We start from the raw sequence: 22,392 nt of genomic DNA on the forward strand, positions 1-22,392 counted from the left end.
TTGGCAATAAATTGTTGCGTTTTTCACCAGGCTCTGTGTTTTTCAGCAATAAACTATATTAATGAATGGACATAAAATGAAAATTTGAAAGGCTTTGCATCATTACTATTATATCGAACTGTGTTTGAGATTCATGAAATGAGAAATAATAACTGATAATAACAGCAGATAACAAACAGATTAAACACATTTTCTCTTTGCACAAACCTCTTTCACATTCCCCAAGAGGAATTTTAAAGAAGTTTCCTCGTGTTCTATTTTGGATTGAACACAAATGGAGGCGGTAGATACTCCTCTTGATCTCTCGTTGCTCGGCTCGTACCCTTCAAAAGTCATTAACCGCAGCTTCCTCGAGTACTACTTTCCCGTGCTATGTGCCGTGTTTGTGTTACATTAGGGCCGTGCTCCTTTTGCGTATCTGTTCATAAATTATCTACATCTTTTACGCAGCAACGTGGGTGAAGAAAATCCAGAGTGAGGAATAAAAAAATAAACGTAAAGCTTTATTACAGACGTTAAGTTGCTCTCCTTGGTTTCCAAATCACCTTCTGGATTACTGTTGGAACATGTGCCCAATGATGTACCCTTTCCCGTCACATTTGGCTATAATAAGACCTATGGAGAGGCAGATTTAGCGTGTTTGGCCCTCACCGAGCAGCTTGCCAGGGGGCGTCAGAACTGTGAACAGTTTCAGATAAAACCTCATGAAATAAGGCAGAAAATAAGGACATTTCAGTCTAGCGTTTATCAAATGAGAATCACAACTTGCGGTGCAACTTTAGCTCAACTGTGTTATATAGGGAGGTTAACTTGCTTTGATTTTACATTTCACAGTTCAGAAGCATTCAGAAGCAAACGTGACATGAAAATGTTGTGCACCTTTAAGCAGAAGCTCCTCTGCTCACCTCTGGTTGAGCTGCGCGGGACACACGCACACCACACCAGGAAACCTAAAGCAGCTAAATCAATTAAAATCCCATTAAAGTCAGCACCATTATTGAGGTCATTACCAAGGTGGGGGGAGGGGGCGGGGGCGGGGGGGGGGGGGGTGCCTGATGATGATGGTGGATCAAACAAGATCTAATTAATTCATTTATTCATTAACGCGGTGCTCTCATGCAAGCACGGTTAGTGCAATGTAATGAAAATGGAGCGTCTCAGCAGAAACATCAAAACTTGACATGAGACGGAAAGTATGAATATGAAACATGAAACGCAACATCAAAGGCGACTTATTACCAGAGTAGGCTATTGGCTGCTTTTCAAAGGACGCTGAAACGCAAAGAATGCCCGCTTTCAAGCCCGTTTGCGCGCACACACTAGGTGTCAGTCTGGCTGCAGCGAAAGGCAGAGGGAGGCAAGAGAGGAAACTGCAGGGCCAAGGAAAAGAGGCAAAAGGAGAGGAAGCCGCGCAGTCTGTTTCTCTGCTTCATCTCCCACCAGTGGAGCTGTGATTACGGAGCAGCAGACAACGATGGGTATTGATCCCTTCTCAGATGGCTCGGGGACCAGAGGCCAAGAAAATGACAGAAACATGCTATGTTGCTTCCTCAGCCTGGGGACACGGGGTCTGAGGAGGAGGGGGAGCGTCTGTATATGTACATATAGATAAGTGGAGCTTTGGAAAGTAAAACGGGGACAATAGATTAAAATAGAATATTAAAATCAACAGCAAGAGTTTGCATATGTGTTTGTAGATGTGCCTGGTTTGATTTTGAAATGACTAAAATTCTGAGGAGTTTACACATCTCATCCTTGTCTCTCCTTACCATCTCTCTGTCTCCCCTTTGGCACGCTGCACTCTCCAGTAATCAATACATGTTGGATCAAATGAAATATGAAATCTTTACACCGGTGGGCAGGGTAGCACACCGCGTTTTGTTCCGAGGGGTCGGCGCAGTTCTCAGTCATGGCCGCGACTGGAGGACTTTCATCGGCGCGATCTGAAAACGCTACCGTTCCCTCGACATCAAGTGGGATTTGACTCAAAGTTAAGCTGAGATGTAGAGGTTTGAGTGCGGCTGGGTGGAGGATGGATGGGCGGTGGGTCGGAGGGTTGAGGCAGACAAAAACGGAGCTCGGATGAAGAAGAACAGACGAGCTGATTGGACGTGACAGCGGCAGTGTCCTTCGCCACTGCAGCACGGTGTCCCAAATGAAAATCTATACGTCACGCTGCCAGCAGCACACCTTCGTAGACTAGAGGAGACCACTGGACAGGCAAATGTGGTTGAATCATGGTGCACAATTACAACAACACTATTCTGCTGGAGACTAACAGAATAAAAGTCCTGCTTATTTAGAAATGATCTGACGAATTTGATGGAGACTGAACAAGTGCACATTAACAGTTCGATATTAAATATGTTAGTTGCACCTTTGTGTTTTTAATTATTTTTTTTATTTTAACTCCTCAGTTTTATTCTTTGCAACTCTTTCCACGCCTAATGTGAGGCTTAATAGGTAAATTTAAAGACTTATAAAGCAGTTTGTTCTGCCAGAGTGAACAGATATCATCATGTAGCCTGAACAATGGTCACTGCTTTTACAGTAGGTTATTTAAAGGCCCAGTGTGTATGATTTAGTGCCACCTAGCAGTGAGGTTGCGAATTACAACCAGCTGAATCTCCCCCTCCCCCTCCGTGAGTATTGTAGAACTTGGTGTCTAATGTATTTTCTAGGATTGATACAGTTTAATCTCACTATGGCCCTCATTATAACCTGATGGTAGAGGTTATTGCAGACCGTTTTGCCTACGGGTGTTCGATTTAGAATAAAAAGGTAACGTCCCAACGAGGCTGTACCATTAAAATAGCCTGCCTTTGCATTCATTTCCAGCCCAGGCCTCTGTATCTTAAGATCAGACTTTGCACCGGCCCTACCTCTGCCACTCTCCCGACTCCATCCTGCTCTCGTCCCGCTGACTAATCTTGGTTTCTGCTTGCATTTTGAAACGGTCCTTGAAATCTGAATTTCTTTTCCAAAGCTTTTTCATTCATGATTAGCTCCTCTTCCATCGGGCTTTAGAAACTCGAGACACTGACCTTCTTCTCTTACTCTGCCGATCACTCTGAAAAGCAGTTTGCCCCTTGACTAAAGGGAAAAAGAAAAAAGAAAAAGGCGACTAAATCATGTTGTTAGTGGAGTACGCATGGTTGTGCAGTTTTTATTCGTTATTAGAGATTCACACTCTGCTTCTCTGCTTCTCATCTAACAGCCCTTGCTATTAGCAAGCTGATGTCTTTTCTGGTCCTGTGTGTTTAGTTAATCACTTTCCAATCTGATATGCCTGATTTACTTGCCAATCAGTTATAAATGAGGGATAAGATAATAGCAGGTTGTATTAAGTTTCTGTCGTTCCTTTATTAGCTGTCCTGGTTTGCTGGCCTGCATTTATGAACACACATTTGGATTACGGGGGGTGCTTTATTTATTGTACCATCATTTCCTATTTCATATTATCTAAAAGACGATGTGGGCCATCTCATCTCATCTCATCTTATCCATCTGTCCTTATAATGAAGATTTGTTATAATAATATTGCACTTTAGCACATGGCATTGTGTGACGTAAAAAAAAAATAATTGCAGTTATTACAATTGATTTGACTAGGTGATCAACACATTTTTGCCCGGTAGCCGTTCACAAACATGCACACACAGAATATTCATCTGCAGCCAAATGGCAGGAGTGGCAAAGCTAATACGTTTGTCACTGGAAATCTCAGCCCTAACCGCTGGCCATGCCGCTTTGCACCGCAAACACAGCAAGCAGGCATGAAGCAGTAAACAGAAACTCTGCTGGGCGATGAGATAACGTTCGCGTTCGAGTCAAATATGTTTGTTTGGCACGGTCTGTGAGGTCCATTTTAGATGGTTTTTACAACCACACCAGATCATTGCCACTGAAATCGGTCTCTCATGTTTAAACTTGGATCTGTGCTTTATGTGTGAGTAAATGTGTTTGTCTATCGCTGCCCACAGTCTGTCATAGAGCAAGCTTTAATTGGTGGTCTCGTTAATCCATCGGACAGTGTTAAAAAAAACAGATAACACAGTCCTGGTTACAGCATAGCATTACGAATACACACGCACGTGCACGCTCTCCCGACTGACCGCTAACTTCATCCCTAGAAAAACATGTTTATGCAGAGAAGCAGGGCAATATCCCTAACGCAAACCAAAATCGGTAAATAGTGATTAACTCTTATTGAATTGACCGCAGCCCTGGTGTTTTGCACAGCTCTCCGCATGCGCTCTTTCCTCCATGAGCTATTTTTGCCAGACGTGAATCACAGGTACAGTTCCCAAACCAAAGCCCCATCTCCCCAGGAGCTAAAACACACACACACACACACACACACACGGGTTACGAGCTGAATGTGGAAAATAGAAGAGCCTTTGGTTGATACGGCGTAAACAGAAACCAAGTGGGTACACTTCTGTCTGAGCTGCTTGCGTACGGTTTAACAACTGACATGAGAGGAGAAAGCGGGAGGGCAGGAAGCAAAACAGTTGGGTCAGAGGGCACGAGTGAGTGACGGCAGGAGGAAAAGGCAAGAAATTATCAGGAGGAGGAGGTGAAGGAGCTGAATGAATGAAAAGGGGAAAAATAAGAGATGAAGGAGAGAGGGCGCATGACTGAGAGGGATAGAGGAGGTGCTCTGTAGAGGAGTTACAGAGGGATGTCTACACTCACTTGCCACCTCATTAGGTACTCTAGAGTGAACAAATGCATTCTAATATAACAGTCTTGCACTAAATCCCCCTTAATGACTGTTACGTAGTCTGTGAGAAGCGAGAAATTTGTTGTCACTCCTTGGGCTGTGAGAACAAAATGACGGGAGTTCCCACAGCTTGTTCTCGGCACATCTACAGGGCAGAACTTTTTTCTTGTCTGATTTCCGACAACTACTCTGTGATTGGTCAGAAATTGGAGTGGGTGTGGTTAAAGCGGAAAGGTGGAAATGCTAGCGGCCACTCTGCGAGATCCCACTTGCTAATATTTGTAGTGAGACCGTTAATCTCTCCTGGGTCGAGATGGGCATGCTGCATGAGCGGCGTGATCGGACAGACACGGTCGTCAAAACGACTGGCCGACATCTGAAAATTATAATCTCGTCATCTATATCCTGCGTCTCCCACAATGCTTAGCGCATGTGATGTATACTGCGGTCGGTGGGCCCTATGAGGACTTCACGGGAGTTCGGCACTTGAGTTTCTCCTGGAGTATGAACGACCTGGCCAGAACGAACTTTTTTCTTGTTCTTGCAGCAATAGGAAGCGATAACAAATTTCTTGTTTCTCGCGGAGTATGTAACAAGCTTTATGGTTCAGTTTATGTTGAAACCCCATAAGAAAGGTGGTGAGATCATTTTGGAGCATGTGTTTCTGTTATGTAACCTAGCCCACTGACTAAAATCGGGGTTGCCAAAATAATAGAAACAAGTGTGCAACACAATACAATTCACCACAGTTAAAATCCAAAACTAAAAAACACAGTTGAATCAACAGTGCTCAATACTATGACCCTCATGAGGCTACGATTTGGTGCAGGACTGTTAAATTAAAATGCATTTCTTTTCACTAGTGTACCCAATGAACTGCCAAGCGAGTGTTATGTGCCTGTGACCGCTGAATGTTTAAAACCGACTTCGAGTGGCACTGCTGTTTGTGGACACTGGAGCCACCCGTCTCTCATTTGTCACACACACATTTATTCCTGCACACACACAGCCTCCATGGTCAGGCCAAGACCAACGGTGGCTGGGGTTGCTATGGCAACACCCCACTAGAACGGTAATTACAATTAACATCCCATCTAAATGACCACCTCTCTCACTTCACCCCCTCCGTCTCTTGGGTAATTATAGACTTCGGCTCAGCTCACCCAAGCACTGTGGTTGCCCTCTTTTTTATTGTACTGCTAAATAATCCTGGAAACAATAGTATCCAAAAAAGAATTGTCATCTTCAAGGCTAAAAAGGGCCTTTTCATTACATTAATGTGGCGGTATTAGCAGCAACATTAAAAATCAATATGCGCTGCACATTTGCGCCGTGAACTGGTCGGGAACTTTCCTATTCGTGCAGCAGCAGGGGACTGCCGAGAGTATATTGCACCGCGTTTAGACGCTGCATTATATTCACGTGAGCTGCCATTACATCAACATTAACTGAAAGATGGAGTATATTGTACCTGCAGACTGAAAGAGGAGTCACAGAGGCTCGGTTACAAGGGCGTGTGGTGCCACTGCCACTTATCTCTCCATCACAGAAGGGCAGAGAAAGAAGGGGGGGCAGGGGGGTGCGTGAAGAGGGAAGGCTATAAGTGCTACAAAAGCACAGAAAGCAATAGACCTTCACTGTTATGTTCTAGGCTGAGAAGGAGCTTCGTCAAATAGCACTCTGTCACGGTGTCACAACCCATGCAGGAGGAGATGGATGCAGAAAGAGTGAGTGTGATACAATGGCAGAGAGGAGAGGGGGAAAACAGCAGAGCGGCAAAGGGAGTCACTGCTTTTTGGTCCACACATGCTGGAGTTTTAAAAGTATAAATTAAATAATAAATAGAGAATCTGCACATGATCTTTTTGAACAATGTATAACGCGTATTCACTGACACTTTTTTGTCCATTTATGTGATGAATCTAGTAGGTATTAGGGGTTGAACGACTTCTGATTTTTTAAAGTCGACTAATATGTGGTGAAAGTCATCGACTAGTCAACAACATCGCGCATAAAAACACAGTACACAATACATGTTGTAGCGTCTCACACAAATGAAGCTACATAGGCTTTTCTGCAAATTTATTGAAGCTTGAACACTTGCTGCTGTCGGCTGTAGCCCACGCCAACACCATAAACACAGACAGTCTGACATTTCTAATATGCGGCTCTTGCTCCGCAAACTCTCAGCTCTACCATAACTTCGGTCCCCGCATGGTGCATTCACTGACATCAAGGACGAAAAACTCTCTCTACGACCACAGCAACATAAACTGCAGATATGTTTAGCCTATGTAAATCTGCACCGTCAACTGCGTTTAATAGTACTTCACAACGTGTTTTAGCCTTTTCCGTGTGCAGCAGCTAAAGGTCTAATAACTTTGACAATGAAATTCACCAGCAAATTGTTGATGTGCAGCCTCCTTCTCTCTGTTACCGCAGGACGTTTAGTGAAGTTGTTAATTAACTGCTGTCGACAGGATTTGGATCATTCCTCTGCTAGCGTTAGAGGATGTCTTTACAGATGAGTGTGCACTGCAGCAGTACTTTTGTTGTATTTCAGGACTGACTTACATATTCTGCGTGTTACAGTAGAATGGACTTCATTTTAAGTAGTCAAGGGGAGTAGTCAACTTCCTGCTTCACTAGTCGGTACGACCCCAAGTTTTTGGTCCACTTTAGGAATACTGCATGTTTGAAAGAGCATTCCTCTTGGTTAAAAGGTCCTGCAGCAGCGATGCAGATCCACATCTAGAGTGAGAAAGACTTCCGGGTTGGTGATCTCTGCAAAGCCGGAATTTTGAAATTCAGAATCAAAAGGCAAAACATCAAGTGGGACATGATCAAAGCATAAACAGTCGAGAGAAACAGCTGCTGAGGATGTAAATGGACATGAAAGATGAGCATATGATGAGCACGCAAACGTGACCGTGCATACAAAGATGACATTATTAAAATAAATAGCGGGAGGATGAATATGTATGGGTGTCGTAGAGGTGTGGAGAAGGAGATGAAAGAAATGAACACAGATGCGTTAGGATTTCTGAAATAAAGGGTGAGATGTGAGAGACAAAAGACGTAAAAATAAAAGGCTTGAGTGTAAAAAAAAATAAAAATAAGAGATGAAAATAGATGTGGAAAGGAAAGGGAACAGTGCTGGGTGAGAAAGGCAGAAGTCACTGTGTCATTTCACACCATGGATCTCCAGGACACCCTTCCTCTTCTGAAATGTGTCCACATCGCATGAGGGAATCAGGTGCCTGAGAAAAACAACAAAAAAAAAGAAATACTGCAATCCTGTCCGCACCTCTACTTGGCGCATCACACCACTGCTGCCCCTTCTGTCACCCCCATCCTCCACCAGCAATTCTCCGGGTCATTATTTCATTCCACGGCCTCAGCCGGCCCCCTCCCCATACGGTCAAATCATCTCGACAATAGATGGAGGAGTCAGGGAGCCTGTCCTGTTGTGTTATTCCTGTCCAGTCCAGTGAGTCTGATGATCGCTAAATCCTCAATCCCTCCATCTCCAGGCCTCTAAGGCAAAAATACAACAGGAAAGCAGAACTCTGGAGGAATACAAACTAAACGGCTGCTTGTTGACACAACAATCGTTGATTATAATGCAGGGTTTCTGCAAAATTGGCCAGTTTCAACCGTGGAGTTGCATATTAAGGTTGTCTGTCTACTGGAAGACGGGGGATTTCTGGGACCATCCTTTGATGCTTAGAGGCATCAAAATAGTACAGTACATGCCAGCACATGCAGCCAGAATTTAGACTGGCTTCATCCTCAGCTAGTTTTCAGTTAGAAAATTAAAGATGAATGTCGAGAAGTTTAGAGACATGCTCACTGTCAGCCCAATCGTGCATCGGCATAGCCCTTTCACTCTCTGGCTACTTGTTTGACACTCATCACTATGGGAGGTTCTGTAATAACGTCTCTTGGAAACGCAGTAAAAACACACAGGATAGGCTATCTACTGCACAATATCAAAATGAAGCTGTTTGTCAGCTACATTCCCAGTCTGCCTAACTCGAGTTGAATTTGACAGCTGCAGAAGTAAACCACAGACGAGGCACCAATTTTCTTTTTCGACAGTACACTAAATTCACTCACTTAACAAAAATCTGTGTTTTTCAGCTCAGAGGGGCTCTGGGGAATTTAATATTTTAAGTAATTCTGCAGAATCCTGATGAGATTGATGAGATCCTGCTACTTGATTCAGACCATAGACTGTATATAAATATGAACAATGCGTCCCCACTTCCTTGCACTGGCCAGACTGGCGCTAGTTTCCTGGGGATACGGGCAACGCCATCTGGCGTCATAGTCTGGTCCGAGAGTGGAGCCACGCAGAACCGCGATATCAATGACCCGCCCACACTTCCTCTAGACTCACTTGTGTTTTTGTTTTTGATTAATACTGCACTCTGCTCTACCTCCACAAGGAAATGTTGGATTATACACTTTACTTATTTATTTATTCTTCTCATGGTCGTACGGGATGCTTCACGGAGCAGTTGGCATCATGAGGTCACATCCTGTTTCTATAGTGTCAGATAACTAACTAAAACAAAACTTGAACACTAGAACATGTATCAGCATTATATTAATTACCTAAAATGACAGAAACTATCCTTGAAAAAAATTATTTGACATGTATTTTAGTGTTTTAATTTGGCCCATCCACTAACATGGAGGGGGCGGAGCTTATGGGCTATACTGCAGCCAGACACCAGGGGGAGCTCTACTTGCTTTGACTTCACCTTTGAGGAGCTGTTCCGCCTTCCATCTTTATTTAGTCTTTGGTTCAGACAGTCAAGAGAACGCCGGCAAAATCACCTATTAACAACTTTATCTTTAAATTGAATGAATTGTAGTAGGTGTTTTTCTTTTTATTATAGGTGAGTGGAAATGTTTTATACACACACAGGAAGGAAATATCAAGGAATCTGAAAACCAGATGACATAAACACCAAGTTACTTTAATTGTTATTTTAATAGCACAATAAATGATTTAAAAATTACCGTGCTCACACTCCTGTCCGTGTCTGTACAAGGACTGAACTGCCAAACGTGTTTTACATTAATTAGCAGTGACTGGTTTGCCAGATCCAGAAGATTGGAGCAAGCATAGGAAGTTGAAGAATGGTGGAGCATATGTTGAGGCTGAAAGGACAAGAATATAGTGGCTTTTCACGGATGTCACTTTTCTGCTCTTGGATAGGTTGGAATTAGTTAAAATATTCAGAGCAGGCTATGCAGCTGTTGTATTTACTCTTCCTAGATAATGGATAATTGTTTTTGAGCTATGGAAATATCTCTGTATTCTTGTGTCTATGTCTGAATTTGAGCCTGGAACGTTCCAAGGCTAGCAACCATGCGTCATGTGCACGAGTTGACAGTGTTTGTGTAATTACGCTCGCCGCCAGAGGCAAGGCTTAATGCATTTCATTTACAGGAATGTGATATGACAAATTAAAGTCAGTGTCTTCCACAATGCGAGCTGAAAGTACAATCCAGACCAATTTATTTCAGATAAAATGTCAAAACAAGGTTGCGTCATGCTTTTGAGCGTGTGTGTGTTCGTGCTCGCGTTCGCACCGAAAACAAAGCACAGGAGCCGAACAGTGTTTCCGAAGTGCATTGATTTTTCCTCCAGTCTGCTGCAGCCTCCTTTGACATTTCATAGACTGTACAGCCCAGAGCCAATATGCAGGGTGATGAAAGGCACGGTGGCCTTGTGACCTCTGAACCCTATTTGATGCATGACTCAGCAGTATCATTAGCAGTGATAGCAGCAACATGGGATACAGCTCTATTCGGATCCACTCTGCATTCTTCATCTCACCGAAGTATAGTCCACTCCTCTCCCCACCTCAGTGTGTATTGACGATTTAGTTTGATCCTCTACTCTCTCCAGTTTTCCTCCCTCCGTTCTGTTTCTGTGTACTTTTCTGTTCTGCTCGGCTGTGCTCAAACTCTCCTTTTTCCTCAGTCCAGCTCTCCTGCACCCCGCACCGTCTTGCTTTGCTCCTTCGTGCTCTGTTCCCTGCCCTCTTGCCTCCGTTCACCGCTCCCCTGTATTAGGTTCAGCTGTGGGATCTGCGGATGAGGACACTAAAGCCCCAAAGACTGTTCTGAAATCACAAGGCGTGAAGTTGTACAGAAAACACACCTCATACTTTCGCAATACAGGGTCGCACACATACACAGCTGACCCTACTTGGATGTGATATGGGATTATAGGAGAAACTAAGACAATACAAGTTTTGCCCCAGGCTTCTGAATACAATTCCTTACTGAGACAAATAAATGTTTGACTTTGAATCCAATGGCGCCAAGTAGCTTAAGAACCTGCTCAGATATTAAAATATTTCTTCACGGATCATTTAAAGGGCTATCACCAACATCTATACAATTATGTCGAAAGTAAAGTGGTTTTGGGTTGATCATTTTGCACTTCTAGTATTTCTTTTAATTCTACCACTTCCTCTGTCTTAAACAAGCTAGATCCATAGCTCCAGAAGTAGTTCTGTCCACCACTTATTAAAAGAAGTGAGATTTTACCCAGACTCAACCAACAGTCAACCAGCATGAACGTTCTGTGCCCGCATTAGAAGAAATAACTGTGCGTACTCGCAGGTGGCAGTAGCCTCAATTTGTTACTCAAAACAGAACACTGGAAGAGGTTGGACCGGCTTGCAAGAGCGAGGAACTGTCCTCTCTTGATTCATGTTGATCAGCAGGTGTTACAACCCAACTCTGCTAGAAGGAAGAGGGAAGCAACATTAAAGCGGATGTGGCTTGAAGTAAACAGAAAGCGCGGCGCGAAGGCTGAACAAGGGGGTGTTAAAGCTGGATTTTAGTAGAACAAAACTGAACAAAACTCATAGACCAGCTCCTTTTCTAAAACAAAAATCCCAAAAGAAAAACCCAAATCCAAAACTTGGGAACAAAGAACACCCCGAACCTAACTGCTACTATCAAGAGTGAAAAGTGCAAGGCCCAGCTATTAGAGGCCATAAGAGAAGTGCTTCACTTTACAAACGGTTAAGGTACTGCTTGAACCAAGCACAGATCCTAATATACACAGAGCTAGGGTACTGGATGAACTGCTCTCTCTTAATCGCAGTCACCAAAGGGCTAACCACGTGGTGAGGCCTATCCAATCACCGTTGAGGGAAAGGACAAGAACATCTGCATACATAGAACAACGGCAATAACCGCAGGGGCCGTAAACGTTGGTCTACACATTTTTTTCATTCCAGACGGCTTTGTTTGTTGTGCAAATATTTGAGTATAGTAATGTTCTGAGAGAAGACCTTCCTTCGGTGTTTGCTTAGTTTTGCTTCTCGTACACTGGTTTGTTAAGTTCCACAGACGATCTCCGCTACCGATTAGTGGTCCACAGGCCACATCCAGCCCAGAGACGCCAAATGTCTAGCCCGTGTATTGTGAGCAACATGTATAATAAAATGTGCACTGCTTTGCTCTGGTTTGGCCTCGACCCAGGGTTACACTTGATCATCGAGCTATTAGGCATTATAATACATGACGTACTGCAGCTGTATATGCTCCTTAACCAGCTTAGCCGTCTGTCAACTAGTTGCCACCATGCCCTGCATGAAAAAACGCAAAATCGACCAGGAAAACCGACAAATTTTACCGAACCACGCCAACGCTAAGCCGACTTGCTTGATATGCATGCGTCTCTTGCGGTATTTGACCTCATACGTCTCTGTTAGTCTTCCTGTCTGTGTCTTTGCAGTCACTTGGCTCATCTAGAGAGGAATGTGGTGGAGGAGATGCTGCCAATAGCTGTTTCTGTGGAATAGCTGTCACTGAGGACATTTTGCTGATTGGTACACTGTTTAACAATCAGCACTTGTTGTTATCGATGTTATTGGTGGTGGGCAGAGGTATATCAGGCCTTTGTAGAATAGCTGGCATAGTTGTCTTAGCCTCAGGGTTCTCCTTTCCTGCTGTGTGCCACTTGATGTAGGGATGTTGTTCGTTAATGGTCAGCAACATGGTCCACACATTTGCATTTACATCATTAAAACAGTGGTTCGACTCGGCATGCTTCACAATATTTGGCCCTTGGGTAAAATTAATTAGGCGGCCCTGATCTAAGCTAAAATTTGTTGGGTAGTTTCATTCATGACTCAAATCACTGACACCTCTATCAGGATGGGTTAATCACTGTCGCCAAATAGTACATGAAATACACTATAACAAGCAGAAAAGATACTGCAGACCCACACTGGTTTGACCCACGAGGTGCCTGAAAAAGAAATCGTTTCAGACCGAAAGTGCTGAGGGACGATATTTTCTGCTGATATTCAATTTCAGTCGCACTGACAATTTTTATGACCAAGAAATTTCAAGCATTCACAGCAGCCACCGTGACAGGCTTCCCAAACCGCACTCTGACCTTCACTGAGCCTGTGGACTTTTAAGTGAAACCCGAGAATTCATGTTTAGACAAGACGCCGTGTAAGGCGGGAAACAAAGACAGACTCTTGGTATGTTTTCACACACGCGACACAACAATGGGTGGATGAAGATACCGGTCCAGCGATAAAAATTTCATGGAATACATTTCAAAAGCCGAATCTCTGCCACCCACCCCCCCTCCATACGACGTATTGCTGTACCCATGTGAACATGCAGAGACACATGAATGTACATATACTGCGCTCTCAAAAACCACAGGAACCTTCGGGCCAGGCATGCATGAGCTTCAGCTTCAGTATAAGCTAGTCTGATAATGATACACCCTCAGCTCGAGCATGAGGGATCCTGACATTCCTGAGGGAAGGTTTAATCATCTCTGTCAAAATAAGACTCACACACACACACACACACACACAGACCCGTTGCTCTGTCAGGAGACACACAGTATGGCTAATTAAAAGTAGCATATGCAGCAATAACATTTTTTAAAAAAAAGTTTTATGTGTGAGGCATTTTAAAGTAGTTGTTGTGTTAACTATAAAAATAGAGAGTCTTTTAAATCGATTTAACAATGAAAATTTAGTTGAGAGTAAAATAAGATGTGCGAAGCTAATTTGAATTGAAGTGATAATTGGATAAAAAAAAAAAAAACATCTTCTAGGCAAACTGGGGTAACAATTAATTGCGCGTGGCGGCGTTAAAAAGCTTAATTTTCATAGCCGAGGTGTGAAGATATGCCCAGTGACTACTCTGCTCCGGAGATTTTCGACAACGTATCGAGGAGAAGCTCAAAAATGGAAACCGTCGCAGGCTGAGCCGATGTTCATCTGCGTGTGTGTGCGCGCGCGCGCTGGCGAGGTTTCGTATTCACACTTCCAGAAGAGCAGCGGGGCTGTCAGTACTGATTTAGGCAACCGAGCTCATCCGCGCAGGCCCCCCTGCAGATGCTGCCCTCTAACTGCTGGTGGGCCACACACACACACACACACACACACACACCCACCCATATACACTCGCACACACAAATTATGAATCAAAAGCAAAGAACTGACGGTTCTCAGTGCAACGCGCTCGTGTTACAGTTGCAGCTTACTCTTTCGGGTCAGGCGGACACAGTTAATGTGCCTTGAGTTTACTGGTTAAATGTGATTCACGGGCTTTTCAACAGCAGGGTTATAATGAGCTATTAGTGTCCAGAAGGGATTGAGCCTTTATTGAATGCTATATAAGGTCGTTGAAGTTGCACGCCTCTATTTATAATTACTAGCATCATATTCCAGCTGCTAGTTGCCACACTAATGGTGATGGAATGTATTGTGATTGCACTTATAAACCACAAGATTTTCTAAGTCAGTAGCTTCCTGCTTTCAGAGCATAACATTATGACCATCTTCCTAATATTGTGTAGGTCTCCCTTGTGCCTCCAAAACAGTTGTGACTCACCAGAGAATGGACATGTCTGGTAACAGGATGTTGTTAGTAAGGGGCCTTTGGGTCCTATGGGTTGAGGAAGAGGGTCCTCTGTGGATCATCCCACAGATACTTGATCAGTTTGGGATCTAGTGAATTTGGAGGCCAGGTCAACACCTTGTGCTGTTTTTCATGTTTTTTTGAGTTGTTCCTGAACAGTTTTAGTGTGTGTGCCTGTTTCAGGCTGCATCCTGCTGCCATCAAGGAGTGTCATTGCGATGGGGTGGGGGTGCCTGGTCTGGTCTGGTCTAGGTGGGTGGTACATGTCTAAGTAACAGCCACATAGATGCCAGATCCAAAAGTTTCCCAGCAGAACATTGAATTGTCACAAGATGGTCAATGTTATTCACTTCTCCTGCCGGTGGTTTTAATGTTGTGGCTGATCGGTGTAGTTAGGACTACAAAGCGAATTATAAATCCTCTAGACTTAAACTTTTGTGAAGCATTAACTGTGAATATTTTACGCTTTGACAGCTGGTACCTTCATACACTTACAAATAGCAGAAATTCGAGCAAGAAGCTCTCGCTGTGAAAAGAAAAGGAAATACACAGTGACGTAATGGATTACGCTCGCTGAAAGTAAGCGGTAGTAATTTATTTTGGCATATATCTGACGTAGTTCATCAGGGTTTGGTGTCAAATCAAGTCCATGGCAAACCCAATTTGCTGCGCCTATTCCTCCCAACCTTTCTTTCTTTCTTTCTTTCTTGTTTTGGTTCTCCAGTCTAGAAGCAGGGAAGTGAGCAGGCCTGACTGCTGCTTTGATGTGTTCTTAAGGAACAGAAATCTGCCTTTCATAAGCACCCCCTCCCCGTTTTATCAGCCCCGGGACTGATCAGGTGAAATATCGGTGAGTGTGGCACTTTAATACCAGTATCCCCACGGGAAGGCTGTCACGCTGGGGGTGCTACTCGTGACACATACCTGCACTCTGTATTCTGAAAGGAAACAGAAGACTACGTGTGCATACGGCTTAGTCTCATATTATTCTTTGCTTGGGTATTTGTGTTAAAGTCTCGCCTAAAGTGATTTAAAAGTATCTCTTCTTTCGCCGAAAGTGTTTATTAAACGAATCTGCGTGCTCGCATATATTCATCCCACCTCATACTGTGACATAAATGAAATCAATGTAACGTTGCTCGGAAAACGTGTTTTGCAGATTGATATTGCAGACGCCCGTTTGCTTAGGCGCGCGCACAAACACGCACGCACTGCGGCGTCTTTATGCAATCACTGATAGAGACGAAGCAGGTAATAAGCAACGGTGGGACAAAAATAAAGAAGAAGGGGAAAAAAACTATATAAAAACACACGATCAGCGAGAAACTTGAGAATGAGATGTGTGGAATTTTAAACAGCGAGAGATGCATTGATCGTCAGACGGAGCTGATGGTACTAATGTGAAACACGGAGCTTGATAAGAGGCTGAGTTTATCGACGTTAGCCGTCTTTGCGAGTCCAATTTTTTTTGTCATTTGTCTAGACGACTGCAGACGAGGGTTATTCAGTTATTCACATTGTACGGTTTTGCGTGTGTGGTTTCTGGTGATGTGCTTCGTTGCGACTTTTCTTTCTTTTACCACAATATCAGCAGACACGAGCCTCGAGAGCCCTAGGGCAGGTGCTGCATTAATCACTCAGTCTGTCTTGAAGAGGAATTCTGCATTAATGTAATGTTTTGGACTTTAAGGCTTAAAAATAATATTGCATGCATCTACACTGACAAATATTGTGTTCTTCTCCCTTGTGCCTTCAAAACCACCGTTCCAAATCATCAGAGAATGGACATGGGCCTTCTGAGGGTGTCCCGTGCATTGTTGTTCCAGTGCATCCCACAGATACTTGATCAGTTTGGGATCTAGTGAATTAGAAGGCCACGTCAACACCTTGTGTTTTTACTCATGTTTTTTTAAATTGTTCCTAAAGCGTTTTTGCGCGTGTGCACCTGTGTCAGTCTGCATCCTCCATCAAGGAGTGTCATTGCAATGGGGTGGGGGTGCCTGGTCTGGTCTAGGTGGGTGCTACATGTCTAAGTAACATCCACACGAATGCCAGGTCCAAATGTTTCCCAGCAGAACACTGAATTGTCACAAGATGTCATCGATATTGATGGTCACAATGTTATGCATACATCTTCAATTAAGAAAAAGTGGAAGGAAAAGGAGGTAAGTGAAGGCCCAGTTGCACATCTTCAACCTGGGGGCCTCCTAGCAGCTTAACGTGACCATGTGTGCATCTCATCTTTGAAACTTTGTCAAGGTGAAAATGCAGGAATAGCTTATTTTCTCCTAAACATGCTTTTCATGTTTAACAGCACAAGTTGCAATAATTAAAATTTTCTCCTCCATACCTTTTCATCCCAGCTTCAAATGACTTCAAAGTAAAGGTAATTAACAGAGCGAAAATAAAACACACTACTGGTAATGATTTTGATCTTAAAGCAATTGCCACTGGAACGCGTTCCAGGCTTTAATTTGCTATAACAGACTAAACAACCTTTTGCCTTTTGCACACATCAGTTAAACACTAGATCAGTTGAATCTCTTGCAGGTCTCTAATTAACACATTAGTTAATTTCATTAATTATTTTCTCATGACTGGCACGGGCAAAACCGGACGGACAATTAAATGTGTTGTATCGTGGTGAGATTTAATTAATTTAAGAAGAGCGTGTGGTTAAATTTGACACGCAAACTGCTTTTTTTGTTTTCTCTCGTCAGAATCCAGTAGCTATTATTCGGTGCAAATGAAACGCTGAAACCCGGGGTGATCTGTGTGAAAAATATGATGAGATGAGATGCAGTTGCACAAAAGGCTAGTTTTCCCAGCTGTACGCTTGACACGAGGAGCAATCTGCGGGCCGATAAAGGTGTGTTATGTGTGTGAATTGTGTGAATTGTTGGCTGTGCAGCTGTGCAGCTGTGGAGCTGCGAGACAATTGACCAGTGCAATATAGAAACCGTCTATGCAGCCAGCCAGCTACTGCAAACTAGTCAGCTAGTCATTCAGCTTGCAGGCTGAAACGCTTGCAGCCCAGCAGCTTATCCACCAGCCTCCCAGCCAGTCAGCTAAGTAGGTTTCTAGCCAGACTACCAGATTTCCCTGCAGACACTCGGTGTAGTCAATATGTCTGCAGACAGGCCTACCACCACAAACGCAGTCCGTCATCTGCACCAGCCAGCAACTGCTGCTCAAGGTCAGCCAGCCAGCCAGCCAGCCAACCAGCCTAAAGGAGGCAGCAGGTCCAAATTTAATAATCCCACTTGCTCTCATCACAGATCCTGGTGAGCTCTCAGTAGAATATATCAGGCCTGACCTCTGCCACTGCTGCGCTGCAGAGAGGCGTCTCCTTTTGAGTGATTACGCACGTGTGTGTGTGTGTGTGTGTTCATTTTCAGTCATGCAGTCTCTCACCACTGAACGGCAACGCAGCACCCTTGATGCTCGAGCCCGTGCGCATACATTACATGCACAGCGAAGACGAATATATTTACTTGTAGTTTACTTTAGTTTCTGATGCTTCAGTCACTAAAATTGGAACGGAACGGAAACTGCTGTGCTCTATTCATGCTCAATGCCGCGAGTGCCTTGGTGATAATGGACCGTGTCGATCAAGACTGCCGATCTTAAGTGGAAAACCCAAGTCCCCTTGACCATCACCTTCGTTTTCATTCTAATTAGAAAGGGCTTAATTAATTTTAGATAACTGATCAGTTCCAGCAGAAGCCACTAGAGGTCAGTGGCGAGTCAAGTTCACGCTGGCGGTGAACTGACGGGGACTGCTGCACTTCAGCACAGAAACCTTTGTTTAAGAGAAAGCACGGCATTGACCTTCTCAAAGATAAGAAATTCAAAAGCAGATCTGAAAGTCCGGATCACAGCTGCTCTGCTATGAACGCCTAACGTGGTTCTGTATGTTAGGAGTTTATTTAGGACACCGAAATATAGATCTCTTCTGCATTTTTGACGCATGAAACAAACCGAGCCCAGCTCTCAATCAGGCCTCGGCTCTACACAGACGAGAACCAAAGTCCCATTCAAATGTTTATGTGAAGGAACCAGGGCATGCCCGTCACACAGAGCGGAGACAAGAGAGGAGCTGCTCTGGCTCCGCTGGCCTCGGCTGAATAGATTCCTCTGGCTCACAAAGGAGGGCTTTTCTGCTAAGGTGCTTAGAAAGTGCTCAGGTCGTTGATATGCAAGGCAACGGGGCAGCCCGCAGCTCGCCTGCTTTAGAGTTAATTAAGCTGCAGACCCAGTTGGCAGGATGCCCCCCTACGCCGCTGCCCCGCCTCTCCCCTGCACCGCCGAGCTCTGACACCAGAATTCCTACAGGCCGGACCCCGCAGCCGAATTCACCCGCGATCCATGAGTTACAGGCGAGGCTCACAAATAGCTTCACACTGTCATCATCCCAGATAAAGCTTTCCTTTCTTTTAGTCTTTGATTGTCTCTTTTCTTTTGTTTATTGATTCCTAAGAGATGGGCACCCATTACCCAAATCCCCTCATAAACCAAAAGGAACTTCTGCTGCCCCCTCTTTGTTGTTCACACCTTCCCTCATCTGGAACGTCACTGAGCATCTCTCTGTTTTATCTTCATTTATTCTCCCCCCCACCCCCTTTCTGTTCTCCTTCTCTGCTGCTGTCACGCAACAACTACCTCCCGTGTGCAAGGGTGCGAACATGCGCTCCCCGCGCGGCCCTCGTTCGTCCCGCTTAACGTTTCATCCACACGCCGTAGCCACGAAGTCAGAGAGGTCAGGCTCAATCAGAGAGAGGACAGACTCCCCCGCGGCCGACCACGGCTCTAATTGTAAATTCATCACAGATAGAGCGGATCAATACGGCACTCCTGACTCCACGCGACACAGAATGATCTGAAGTTTGTCCTATCGGAATTTCTCTTACCGAGGGGGATTGGACGTTTCCATTCGTCATCTCTGAACCGCACTTAGCACGGGAGAAAACTGGAGATGGACAGAAAAGAAATGAAACCTCGCACACTTTTACATTTTTTTTTCCTGCTCTTTGCCTCCCAGTGACTCTGCTCTGCCTTTGTAGTAAGAGAGGTGCACACACACACACACATTCTCACACACACACACGTTGAGGCTGCTCTGTCCTCTGTTTTAATGTGACCTTGGTGCTCCCGGGGAGAAGTGGCTATGAACTGGCAAGGTGGTGATAGAAGTCCGTGCCATTAAACCTGTGGGGGCCTACTGTAACACGCAGCCTCCCATGGCTGCTCTCTGGAACTGGGACTCTGTAATAGTAGCTCTCTGGCTAATGTACTGCTGGGTATTCAGGGAACAGAGGGGGTGGTAGTGGGTTAGAAGCCGAGTGAACCGACGCTACGGAAAAAGAAAGTCCATCTTGACAAGTCATTTAGCCTCCTAATGAGTCAGAACATTGTCTTTTTGTAAAGAGGAAGGCACGCTGTAAATAAAAGGCTGCCTATACGTGAAACGCTGTAGTCACATGGCATAAAGAACACTTGAATTGTTATCCATTTCTCTCTTGAATTAAAATTCCTTCTTTTCAGTTTCGCTCGAGCAGTATTTTTTTTTAGAGAGCGTTCAAATCGAGTCCTCCACCATAAAGGCCAGATGGACGGCTCGCTTTTTTTTTTTCTTCCTCCCCTCTCCTGAGTGATAGACTTAGAAATTGTAGAGGAGCACAGCAACACCTTCTCCGTCTGTCACAGCCATAGCTTTTCCTCGCCATCGCACAGCAAGAGGGCTCCGCTCGCTGCGTTTTGCCAACCCACGGGCAACACAGCTCCTCCATTCATTCCCTTTTCGAGCAGTTTGTTCTGGACGGACCCGCGGCTACGCATTTAGATTTTTCTATTTGCATGCCCCTGTGCCGAGGCATGTCACAGAAACAAAAGCAAACACCTTCCGCGTGGGCGCAGGCACAGGTTGACTGGAAACGGAATATAAATCGACAAACAGAATTTATTTGGTTTGCGATTGTATGAAAACTCATTAGCCGCCGCAGCATCAGGGGGACAAAAGGTTTGTTTTGACAGTGCGCCTGTCTTTTGTCAGCACAATGAAAAGGAAAAGGCACAACCTTTATCCTGCTATGGTGTCACACATGCGCACTCGCACGCTGTGGATCGAAGACAAATAAATAAATAGATAGAATTACTGCCCTGTAGTTGTATGCTTCTGCCAATTCAAGTCAGGTAGCAGTGTACATCAAGTACCATTCAAACTAATTTTTATGATGTATGCACATCGATCAGCCACAACATTGTGACCGCTGACAGGAGAAGTAAATAACATTGACCACCTTGTGACAATTCAGTGTTCTGCTGGGAAACTTTTGGAGCTGGCATTCATTCGTGTGGCTGTTACTTAGACATGTAGCACCCACCTAGACCAGACCAGGTACCCTGATTCAAAAACCCAAAAGGAAAAGTGATTGCTCCATGTACAAGTTTGGGCTGCATTGGTCCTAATTCTTACTTCCATTCAAACACAGAAAATACAGTTAGAACAGCAACCTTGGGTCAAACCTGGGACCATTGCCACTTGACGTTCTCCATCATCTCTATACAGTTAACTTTCCATTAAACATACCCAGAAATAATCAAGGCTGAGAAATACTTGATCTTGAAAAGACAGACAGAAGGTCCTTAATGCATAATAAAAAATAAACCTTTACAGAACACATCTGAACTGATTCAACACCTTAACGAAAACTGAATTTATTAGAGAAGCTGCAGAAATAACCGGCCTGCGAAGTTCAGTTTCCGTTTTATGACTCATCCTGCGCTACAAATGTGAGCACATTTCTTAGAAAGTGACGGAGTGTGGGTTATGTATGGGCAACTTGAATCTAGAATATTTGCTCACAGAGTGAATCATAGATTGAGTGAGCATTCACTGTTGATCGAAATAAGTCATTGGAAACCTTCCTGGTGGCGACATGATGACGGCAAAAAGGCAAAAGGCACTAAAACCACAGTACTAGCATCTGAAGGTGATACCTGCAAGTCGAGCTGCACAGGTTACAACTACACTGTGTGTTACTATATACAATGTATGCAACTCATATTGCAACCCTAATATTATGCAGGTCTCCCTTGTGTCTCCAAAACAGTTGCGACTCATCAGAGAATGGACATGGGCCTTCTGAAGGTGTCCTGTGGCGCCTGGCAACAGGATGTTGTTAGTTCCTTTGGGTCCTATGGGTTTATAGTGTTTGTGTTTGTGTGTGCCTGTGTCAGGCTGCATCCTGCTGGGGATGGCTGCTTCCATCAAGGAGTGTCATTGCTACGGGGTGGGGTTGCCTGGTCTTGTCTAGTTAGGTGCTACATGTCTAAGTAACATCCACATGAATGCCTGGTCCAAAAGTTTCCCAGAAGAGCGTTGCATTGTCACAAGATGGTCAATAATATTTACTTCTCTTGTACGTGGTCATAATGTTATGCCTGATCGGCGTACGGTGTTGAGAATGTAAGTGAATTTGTGCGATTAGACAGGATTATGCGATAACTCCTCAAATAATCCTCATGTAAACATTTAAATTGTAATGTGCACAGTTTTCTTTTCGATGCAGCACACACGTCTTTAAAGGTCACACCAATAAAATGAAAATGAAACCGACAGGCTGACTGAAAGGCCAAGGACGCAAAGGGGTAAAGGGGGGGGGGGGGGGGGGAATTCATATATGTCATAACCAAGCAGGTTAAAATGTCTGCAGTGGATCTACTGTCGAGAA

This window comes from Chelon labrosus (genome assembly GCF_963514085.1).
Source record: "Chelon labrosus genome assembly, chromosome: 11".
Classification (NCBI taxonomy): Eukaryota; Metazoa; Chordata; class Actinopteri; order Mugiliformes; family Mugilidae; genus Chelon; species Chelon labrosus.